Here is an 11,564-nt window from a genome sequence, read left to right on the forward strand (position 1 = left end):
GTAGTGAGGTTGGCTCAGGATCTGGCAGTGTTTTGTTCTGCTATGCATAAGGTCGCTATGGTTCAGTACCGACTCGATGACACCTAACAACAACAACAATGGCATCATAAAGAAAGTCCTGGTGACCTGCTTCTGTAAGGAATACAGCCAAGAAAACACTATTGAGCAGTTCTAATCTGCTACATATAGGTCACCGTGAGTTGAAACCTACTCAATGGCTACTATTTTTTTTTTTTTTTTTTTAATGATATCAGTCAGAACAATTTTCATAGAATGGTGGGATTAGAAGCCAAATTGCAACAGATTGGGGAATGACCAGGGACTGAAGCAGTGGAAATGATAGAAACAAGCTGAATGATTGTTTAAAGACAACCTTGGCCCCAAGGATGTTTTGTAATTTCTTCTCTTTCTATCCTTGGGACTTGATAAATCTAAGCAATGTTATGCTAGCAAAGGAAAGGATGAAGGCCCAGAAGAGTTGGAAGAGAAGGCACTCTGATGGAAGCAGGGAAGGAATGAGAGCTAAGGATACAGTTAGGCCAGATACAAGTAGCGGAGTCACCTCAGAAAAGCAGGTTTTAATACTCTACAGAGTCGTATTTTTGATTTGGTATCACTTTAGTATCAAGAGATAGAGAAATCTTCTTTCTAATCTGGAAAACCTTTTGGTAATTTATAAGGCAGAAGTTTAGTATGAATGAAGTGTAGTAGGTGGGGTTATGCCAGCCTGGAGAGTTAGTGTCCTTTTATTTGTTGTCGTTGTTAAGTGATGTCTAGTCGGTTCCAACTCATAGTGACCCTCTATAGGATTTCCAAGGAGTGTCTGGTGAGCTTGAACCACCGACCTTGCAGTTCAAACCAACTTTGTAGTCCCGCACATTAACCACAGCATTATGCCAGGAGTCCAGAAGTCCTTTTAGTAGGGCATTGTATATGACATGGAAGAAGTCGGTCCACTATTACTATATCATGGAAAGTCAGAGCTGTGGACTTTTATGAGAAGTATAAGGAGCTCTGGTAGTGTAGTGGTTGCTAATCAGGTTGCAAACGGCAAGGTTAGCAGTTCGAAACTACCAGCTGTTCCGCGGGAGAAAGATGAGGCTTTCTGCTCCCATAAATATTTACAGCTTCAGAAACCCTGTACAGGGTCACTATGAGTCAGAACCGACTCCACGGCACATAATAACACCAACAACATATTGTCATAGTTATCTAGTAGTGCTATAACAGAAAAACCACAGACGGTTGCCTTCTGCAAATGTTTTCTCTTACAGTTTTTTGTTGTTGTTAAGTGGCGTCAAGTCAGTTCTGTCCCATAGCGACCCTGTATAGGGTTTCTGAAGAGCAGCTGGTGAGCTTGAACCGCCGACCTTGCAGTTCAAATGGTTTGCAGTCTGGCACAGTAACCCACAGTGCCACACCAGGACTCCCATATTATGTTTACATTTTTTAAAATTTATCAAGTGCTTTGGGGTAACTGGACTGAAGCTCTGGCATAAGTCAGGGGAGATTCTTTATCACACACAGCCCAGAACACCTCTCTTGGATGTTGTTGTCTTATCTGGATAGAAACTAATGATGTGTTCCTTTGGTGACGCCATTATCTTGACTATGAAGCTATTAACTAGCTGCTCCAAATCCACCCTTCTGTACTATGTGATCCAGGGGCTATTGCTGAGTTCCTCATTGAGACCCCATGTGGCAGAGTAGAATGTTTATGAAAGCTACTAGGTAGGTCTGAATTGTTCAATCATTTGTACCAGTAGGGTCCCTTGATTGTTGTTGTTAAATGCCATCAAGTCAGCTCCAAATCACAGAGACCCTGTATAGGGTGAGCTTGAATCACCAATCTTGTGGTTCAAGCTGACCTTGCAGTCCAGTGCACTAACCCATAGCGCCACACTGGGACTCATGGGTGTCTTGATACAGCAGCTGCTGTTGTTGTTAGGTGCCATTGAGTTGATACCAACTCATAGTGATCCTATTATGCACAACAGAACAAAACACTGCTCGGTCCTGGGCCAACCTCACAATTGTTGCCATGCTTGAGCCCATTGATGTTGCCACTTTGCCAGTCCATCTCACTGGGGGGTTTCTTCTTTTTCTCTGACCCTCCCCCTTACCAAACATGATATCCTTTTCTAGTGTCTGGTCCCTTCTGACAATATGTCTGAAGTATGAGAGACGAAGTTTGGCCATCTTGGCCTTCAAGGAGCACTCTGGCTGCACTTCTTCCAACAGATCAGTCGGTTCTTTAGGCAGCCCATGGCACTTTCAATATTCTCCTCCAACACCATAACTCAAAAGCACCAATTCTTCTATGGTCTTCCTTATTCACTGTTCAGTTTTCACATGTATATGAGGTTATTGAAAATACCATGGCTTGGGTCAGGCGCACCTTAGTCCTCAAGCTGACATCTTTGCTCTTCAACATTTAAAAAGTTCTTGTGCAGCAGATTAGCCTAATGCAATACATTGTTTGATTTATTAACTGCTGCTTCCATGAATGTTGATGGTTGACCCAAGAAGAATGAAGTCCTTGACAGTTTCAATCTTTTATCTGTTGATAAGAATGTTGTTTTTTTGGTCCAGTGGTGAGGATTTTTGTTTTCTTTACATTGAAATGCAATCCATACTGAAGGCTGTGCTCTTTGATCATCATCAGTAAATATTTTAAGTCCTCTTCACTTTCAGCAAGTAAGGCTATATCATCTGCATATCGCAGGTTGTTAATGAGTCTTCCTCCAAACTTGATACCACATTTTTCTTCATATGAGCTAGCTTCTCAGATTATTTGTTCAGCATACAGGTTGAGTAAGTATGGTGAAAGAATACAACCCTGACACACACCTTTCTTAATTTTAAACCACTCAGTGTTCCCATGTTCTGTTCGAACAACTGCCTCTTGGTCTCTATACAGATTCCTCATGAGCACAATTAAGTGGTCCGGAATACTCACGCTTCGCAATGTTGTGCATAGCTTGTCATGATCCATACAATCAAAAGCCTTTGCATACATCTTTCTGGTATTCTCTGCTTTCAGCCAAGATCCATCAGACATCAGCAATGGTATCCCTCATTCCATGGCCTCCTCTGAATCTGGCTTGAACCTCTGGAAGTTCTCTGTCAGTGTATGTTTGCAGCCATGTCTGTTGCCTTTAGTAAAACTTTACTTGCATGGGATATCAAATAAATTGTCCGATGATTTCCACATTCCTTCGGGTCACCTGTCTTTGGAATGGTCAGTCACAATTATGATGTTGTTGTTGTTACGTGCCATCGAGTTGGTTCTGACCCATAGCAACCCTAAACAGGGTTTCCGAGGCTGTAAATCTTTATGGGAGCAGAAAGCCTCATCTTTCTCCCGTGGAGCAGCTGGTAGTTTCAAACTGCTGACCTTGCAGTTCGCAGCCTGATTTGTAACAACTTTGCTACCAGAGCTCCTTCACAATTATGATGCAGGGGCTGAAACTCTACAGATTAGGTTTCTGTTTTGCCAGCTGCTCCCTGTTAGGTGCTGCCACAAGGGGCCACTTGAGGGAGTCTTCAAGGATGCGAGAGGAAAAAGGAACTTGGTCCTTAGTGTCTGCTTCTGGTTCCTATCAGTGTTGACCCAAAAATGGGTTTTCACCTTAGCAATGACAGCTGGTTCTAGTTTCCAGAGTTTTCTCCCATGCATGGAATCATGGTTATCACAATCCCTCAGAGATACCACCTGGTGATCTTTCCTTTAGTGATCTGGGTCCCTCCTCCAAGTTCCAAAGATACCATCACTGGCTAGGCAGCATATTTCCTTGGAGGTCTGTGTCCCTGGAATTCTGAAATGTCCATTTTCCAGGCTCCCTTCTAGTTTCTAATAATGTATTGTGTCCAAGCTCTGGTAGCGTAGTGGTTACGAATCGGGCTGCGAGCCGCAAGATCAGCAGTTCGAAACTACCAGCGGTTCCGTGGGAGAAAGATGAGGCAGTCTGCTCCCATAAAGATTCACAGCCTCGGAAACCCTGTACAGGCTCGCTATGAGTCGCAACTGACTCCACGGCACATAACAACAACAACATTATTCCCCTAGCCTTGGGGCCTTGGGGGTTGGTAGCTGTGTCCTATAGTAACTATCTCTGTGTTGCCTCAATATTTATTTTTTTGCTTTTTGTGTCTTCCAGTATTCCTATGAACAATTTTCTGTATTAAAATATTTTAGAGCATTGGATGTGGTTTCTGCTTTTCTGACTGAAACCTGAAGAATATTACCTGTGAAGTTTATTTTGCTATGATCTTAGACATCATCCCATACTATTGCCTTTAAGTTCCAGAGGGTGGGTACCATCACATACTTCAAAAGTCATCCCTTACTACTGTTAGGTGCCATCAAGTTGGTTCTGACTCATAGTGACCCTGCATACAGCTGCCTGGTCCTGCATCATGCTCACAATCATTGTTATGTTTGAGTCAATTGTTGCAGCCACTCTGTCAATCCATCTTGTTGAGGATCTTCCTCCTCTTCACTGATACTCTGTCAAGCATGATGTCCTTCTCCAGGTACTGGCTCCTTTTTATAACGTGTTCAAAGTCTCACCATCCTCGCTTTCAAGGACCATTCTGGCTGTACTTCCAACACAGATTTGTTTGTTCTTCTGGCAGTCCACGGCACGTTCAATATTCTTTCCTAAAACCTTAATTTAAAGGCATCAATTTTTCCTCGTCTTCCTTGTTTATTGTCTAGTTTTCCCATGCAGATGAGGTGATTGAAAATGCTATGACTTTGGGTGACCTAGGGAACATATGGAGTCCTGGTGTGGCACTGTGGGTTAATGTGCTGGACTGCAAAGTTGGTTTGAGTTGCAAGGTCAGCTGTTCAAGTTCACCAGCCACTCCTGGAAAACCCTATACAGCTTTGCTATGGGTTGGAGCTGACTCAATGGCACACAACAGCAACAAGAACAAGGAAACATATAAGGATTACAGGAAGGAGAATATGGCATTAGGATTGGAGGAAGACTCATTAACAACCTGTGCTGTGCAGATGATACAACCTTGCTTGCTGGAAGTAAAGACTTAAAATACTGATGAAGATCAAAGACCATAGCCTTCAGTATGGGTTGGACCTCAATGTAAAGAAAATAAAAATCCTCATCAATGGACCAACAAATAATGTCATTATAAATGGAGAAAAGATTTAAGTTGTCAAAGACTTCATTTTGCTTGGATCGACAATACACAATGGAAGGAACAGTCAAGAATTCAAAGGATATACTGTATTAGGCACATCTGCTGCAAAAGACCTCTTTTGTGTTCAAGAGCAAATATATCAGTTTGAGGACTAAAGTGCTCCTGACCCTAGCCATGTTATTTTCAAAATCCTCATATACATGTGAAAATTGGACAATGAAATAGGAAGACTATAGAAGAATTGATTAATTTGTGTGGAGAAGAATATTAAAAGTACTATAGATGACCAGAAGAAGAAACAAATTTGAGTCGGAAGAAGCATAGCCAGAATGCTCCTTAGAAGTCAGGATTTGGACATATTATCAGGACAAACTAGGCCCTGAAAAAGGATATGAATGGTTAAGTGGAGAATCAGTGAAAAAGACGAAGACTGCCAGCAAGATGGATTGATACAGTAGTAGTAGCAATGGGCTCAAGCATAACGATGATTGTGAGGATGGTTCAGGACCAGGAGTGTTTCATTCTGTTGTACTATGAGTTAACTCCATTGGACTTAACACAACAACAACAGGGAACGCACAAACTTGGGTTTTTCTGAGTATAATTACACAGACTGCTTGAATCACAATCAGAGTCATCTGGGCTACTTGTTAAAAATACGGATTTCCAGGGCCTAGTCTTTTGCTTTTTAAACAAGCTTTCTACATACATTTCCAAGGTGGGGGTAGGCTTTGGGAATCGGCATTTTAACCCCAAGTAATTATGATGGGTTGAACTGTGAAGGTTTCTTCTGGTGGTAGTGTTAGAGAGCCGAGAGTATTGCAGAAATGGTAGCAAAGTACTTGGAGCAGTTGATTCATTTGTCTATTCACTCAATAAATATATCCTGTATGTGTCCCAGGTGCCTGGGAAATGTCAAGTACTAAGGCTATTAGGGTGTACAAGACAAACCTAAGCAGCTATCTCCAGAGTACTGAGTTCTCACTTTAAAGGCCTTTTATGATTCATCTTCTTAAGCGTTTACATCTTGTAAACCTTTTACAGATCCCAACTATCTTTCCCCCACCCCGCCTTTTGCATAAAATTTGACATCAGCTATAATAGAATATCTCTTTATGGTGACTCCATAACTTAAAAATATTTCTTTAATCTTAGGAGGTGGGTCTGTTGATACTTATTTGTTACAGGTATTCACCTATTTTTGTAAATTATTTTAAATGAAACAAACACTTAGGTGCCAGATACTGCTTTAAGTACCATTCTGCTCTGGAGTTCACAGCTTGGGGAGGAAATTTTTGGTAATAAAATGATGAAAAAAATTTATGGTGATAAATTGCAATTTATATTCACTAATAGATTTCTACTCCCGTAAGGATTTACACCCTCAGAAACCCTGCACAGGGTCGCTATGGGTCGGACCTCGACTCGACGGCACTTAACAACAACAACAATAGGGACTATGACATATCGGATGGTTCTCCCCATCTTGAGTACCTGGCAGAATTTCGGGAGAATTTAAGGAAAACCAACAATTTTTCGGCCTTTCTTGCCAATGTTTGGAAAGCTTTACTGCTATGGTTTATAATTAATGCATATAAAAACTGTTTCTTTTTCTTCCTTGTATATCTCTTTTTAGAAAGAATTCCCATGATCTATTTTCTACCTGTAATCTTTTTATGTTTTTGTAACATTGTTATAATTATCTTTGAACCCACTAGCCAGAAACTATAAGGCAAGACAATCTAAAATTTTACAACTGGTGTATTTCGTTGTTATTTTGTATTAAACTCTTTGGAAAGAAAGCTGCTTGGCTTCATTTTAATTTTTAAAAAGTCCACTGTGTTTAAAAAAATAAAGAATTTACTTTCGTTATAGATCATTATTAGTGTGACCATTAGGCCTCTAATATGACTTTCCTTCCTGGGGATCTCAGATAAATAGACACAGTTCCTGTTGCGCATTCTGAAATAAATAAAAACTGTGGCTCGGCTGGCTCGGGCAGCTTGCCCTGGTGACCACACTCTTCTAGGAGGTTGTGGGGGAAAGGCCACTTCTCTACACTCACCATCATTTTAACGTGCTCACGAGGTTCTGAGGCTCCCTCGCCTAGCCATTTCCTGCACCCTTAGGAAGGATGGCACAGTGATCTCCATCTGTAAACTTTGGTGTTCCTGGTGTGCAGTGTTGGAACTGTGACGTGTTTGGGGTTCTGTGGCCAGGCACAGAACTGCTGGGGCTTAGAAAGGGGTGTGGTCCAGCACGGGCTAGTCTCCACTTCCTGTCGGAGAAGGGAGGTTGTCACCGCCATTCTCTCTGTCACCGACGGCTTTAAACTTTATGGTCCCAACACACTCTTCAAACGACTTGAAGGTGGCAGAGTTCCTCATGTCACCTAGTTTCCTGCTGATAACGGAGCCACAGTGGACAGGGCGGCCGACGATGTCTTTTGTCCTGCCTGGGAGATCTTTTCCTGAGTCTTCTTGTAGGCGCTGGAGCTTTGCATGTCTTGCCAACTCTTTATCATTACAATGCAAAAGAATTGTTCTAAAAAATTGCAGAATCTTGGGGGAGCTAGGAGAGCTGCATCTTGAAACCAACTGCAGGAGAGAATTCCAACAGGCATGACGTGACCTAAGACTTCTCTTGAATTGATGGAATTGTGTTGCTTTGTGTAAGAAGTGCAGAATCAAGCTATATGTCCCACCATTCTACCCTGATCTACCAGTTCTAAAATTTGGTTTCTATTAGCATCTGCTGATTTGGTGCCAAACTCTCCTTCCTGGGGTTTGTGTATATGGGAGGTGGGTTAGACACTGAATAGGAAATTGTTTTAGTGTGGTAATACTAAGTCTTGAACCCGCGTATTTTGATATTACCATATCCTGTTGTTTTCTTTGAACCATTTCTTTTTAATATTCTATACTTTTGAGAGTAAGCTTTAATTGCCATATATAATAAAATTAAGGTAATGGTTCTTTTTGATAATACGGCATTCTTCTTTGACTCATATCTAGTAAATACTAAGGGCCAAGTTTCTCATAAAAAACAGATTTTCTACCAGATCCCAAAGGAATGTGCTACATAGCTTATATGCAGATAAGGAAGAGCTGGAGTGGGCCAGTGTCTTATGAACCAATGCATCCTGAGATAAAGAAGATTGACCCACATGTTCAAACACAATGTTAAATTATTAGATCATACTCCAGCATTTCTTGTTGATAATTATTTTTTGAAATCACATGATCCATGTTCAAACAAATTAAGGTGATAGAAAAGTTTAATGTTTGATTTATTCACCAATGAAAACAGATTTACTACATCATACATCTCTTATGCGACAATATTTGAGTCAGCCATGTAATGGAGTAGAATCGCCTGTAGAGTTTCCTAGTGGATTTGAACTACAAATCTTTTTGTTAGCAGCTGAGCACTAAACCACTGAACCACCAGGACTTTGTAAGCTACATGTAATTGTTTTTGTTTTGTTTGGTTTTGTCTTTTTCAACCACAAATGAACAATTCTCAAAGTACAATCTGGGCCCACTGGGGTTCTTGAGGTCAAAATCATTGATATTGTGAGAAATGTTGTCTATACTGAAAAACGCTCAAGTAATCCAATCTGTACTCATTTTAACTAGAGTGAGGTTTTTTATTCGATTTTGCAAAATTGGGCACCCAACACAGTAGACACAGGCAGATGTACCACATGGCCCTCCACAGAGGGTTTTCATTCTTGTTTCAAAAAAGCCCCTCCTCCAGCTCCAGTTTCCCGTATGCAACTCTATGGTAAGTCCCATTTTCCCTCCCCCCAGATAAGCCAAAATGGCTTGCCTATGGTCTTAATGGCTGTATTCTTATTTAAATTTCCAAGTCCTAGAACTCTGGGACTTCTGGTAGCATAGTGGATACCAATCTGGCTGCTAATCTCAAGGTCAGCAGTTCGAAACTACCAGCTGTTCCTCAGGAGAAAGATAAGGCTTTCTGCTTCCTTAAAGATTTATAGCCTTGGAAACCCTGTTCAGGGTCGCTATGAATTGGAACTGACTTCACGGCACATAACAACAACAACAACAGTCCTAGAACAGCCTGCTTGTTTCAACAATCTGTCTGCCAGGTCAAGCAATCTCACGAATTCCGGAATATGGACCATTCCCAAAAGAGTTATTTCTCACATATAAGGGTAAATAAAAAATATATTGCTACTAGGGTTCTTAGCAGCAGTCAAGAGATCAAACGACATATTGCATTAGGCAAATCTGCTGCACAAGACCTTTTTAAAGTGTTGAAGAGCAAAGATGTCAGCTTGAGGACTAAGGTGCGCCTGGCCCAAGCCATGGTATTTTCAATAACCTCATATGCATGTGAAAGCTGGACAGTGAATAAGGAAGACCGTAGAAGAATTGATGCTTTTGAGTTATGGTGTTGGAGGAGAATATTGAAAGTGCCATGGGTTGCCAAAAGAACCAATAGATCCGTTTTGGAAGAAGTGAAGCCAGAGTGCTCCTTAGTGGCCAAGATGACCAAATTTTGCCTCTCATACTTTGGACATATTGTCAGGAGGGACCAGTCGCTGGAGAAGGATATCATGTTTTGTAAGGTGGACGGTCAGAGGAAAAGAAGAAGACCCCCAGCGAAATGGATTGACCAAGTGGCAGCATTGATGGACTCAAGCGTGACAACAGTAGTGAGGTTGCCCAGGATTGGTCAGTGTTTTGTTCTGCTGTGCATAAGGTGCCTATGGGTCGGTACCAACTCTATGACACCTAACAACAACAATAGAAAAAGTTATAGTCCTGAAAGCTATGCCACCGGTCTTTAAAATACCAGCAGGGTCACCCATGGTGGACAGGTTTCAGATGAGCTTCCAAAGACAGACTAGGAAGAAAGACTGACGAACTACTTCCGAATCTTTAGTCACTGAAAACCTTATGAATAGCAGAGAAACACTGTCAGATACAGTGCTGGAAAATGAGCCCCTCAGGTTGGAAAGCACTCAAAATGTGACTGGGGAAGAGCTGCCTCCTCAAAGTAGAGTTGACCGTGATGATGAGAATGGAGTAAAGCTCCTGGGAGACAAGCCCGTGGGAATTCATTTGCTGATGGGACACAACTCAAAATGAAGAGAAACAGCTATAAACATCCACTGAAAATTGGAACATGGAATGTATGACGTATGAATCTGGGAAAATCGGAAGTTGTCAGAATGAAATGGAATGCATAAACATTAATATCTTAGGCATTAGTGAGCTGAAATGGACTGGTATTGGCCATTTTGAATCTGACAACCACATGGTTTACTATGCCAGAAATGACAAATTGAATAGGAATGGTGTTGCATTCATTGTAAAAAGAACATATCCAGATCAATGATAAGGTACAATACTGTCTGTGATAGGATAATATCCATGTGCCTATAGGGCTCTGGTAGCGTAGTGGTTACGAATCGGGCTGCGAACCTTAAGGTCAGCGGTTCGAAACTACCAGTCGCTCCGCAGGAGAAAGATGAGGCTTTCTACTCTCGTAAAGATTTACACCCTCGGAAACCCTGTACAGGGTCGCTATGGGTCCGACCCGACTCGATGGCACTTAACAACAACAACATAGGGAAGCCCAGTTAATACCACTATTTTTCAAACTTATACACCAACCACTAAAGCCAATGAGGACATAATAGAAGAATTCTACCAATATCTTCAATCTGAAATTGATCAAACATGCAATCAAGATGTATTAATCATGACTGGTGATTAGAATGCAAAGGTTGGGAGCAAAGAGGAAGGATCAGTGGTTCGAAATTATGGCCTTGGTGATAGAAATGATGCTGGAGAAAACATGATAAAATTGTGCAATATCAATGATTTGTTCATTTCAGATACCTTCTTTAGACAGCATAACAGATGACTTTACACATGGATCTCATCAGATGGAATACATAGAAATCAAATAGACTACATCTGTGGAAAGAGCAGATGGAAAAGCTCCATATCATCAGTGAAAACTAAGCCAAGGGCAGACTGTGGAACAGACCATCAGTTACTCATATACAAATTTAAACGGAAGCTGAAGAAAATGAAAACAGATACATGAGAGTCAAAATATAACCTTGAATATATCCTACCTGAATTTACAGATCATCTAAAGAACAGATTTGATACATTAAACACTAAAGACCGAAGACAAGAAGAGTTGTGGGATGACATCAAGAACATCATACACGAAGAAAGCAGAAAGTCATTAAGAAGACAAGAAAGAAAGAAAAGATGAAAATGGATGTCAGAAAAGACACTGAAACTTGCTCTCCAGCATAGAGATGCTAAAGCCAATGGAAGACATGAGGAGTTCCAAGAGCTAAAAAGAACATTTCAAAGATCAGCTCAAGAAGATAAAGCCAAATATTA

This window comes from Chrysochloris asiatica, unplaced genomic scaffold, assembly GCF_000296735.1.
Source record: "Chrysochloris asiatica unplaced genomic scaffold, ChrAsi1.0 scaffold00112, whole genome shotgun sequence".
In the NCBI taxonomy this organism is placed as follows: Eukaryota; Metazoa; Chordata; class Mammalia; order Afrosoricida; family Chrysochloridae; genus Chrysochloris; species Chrysochloris asiatica.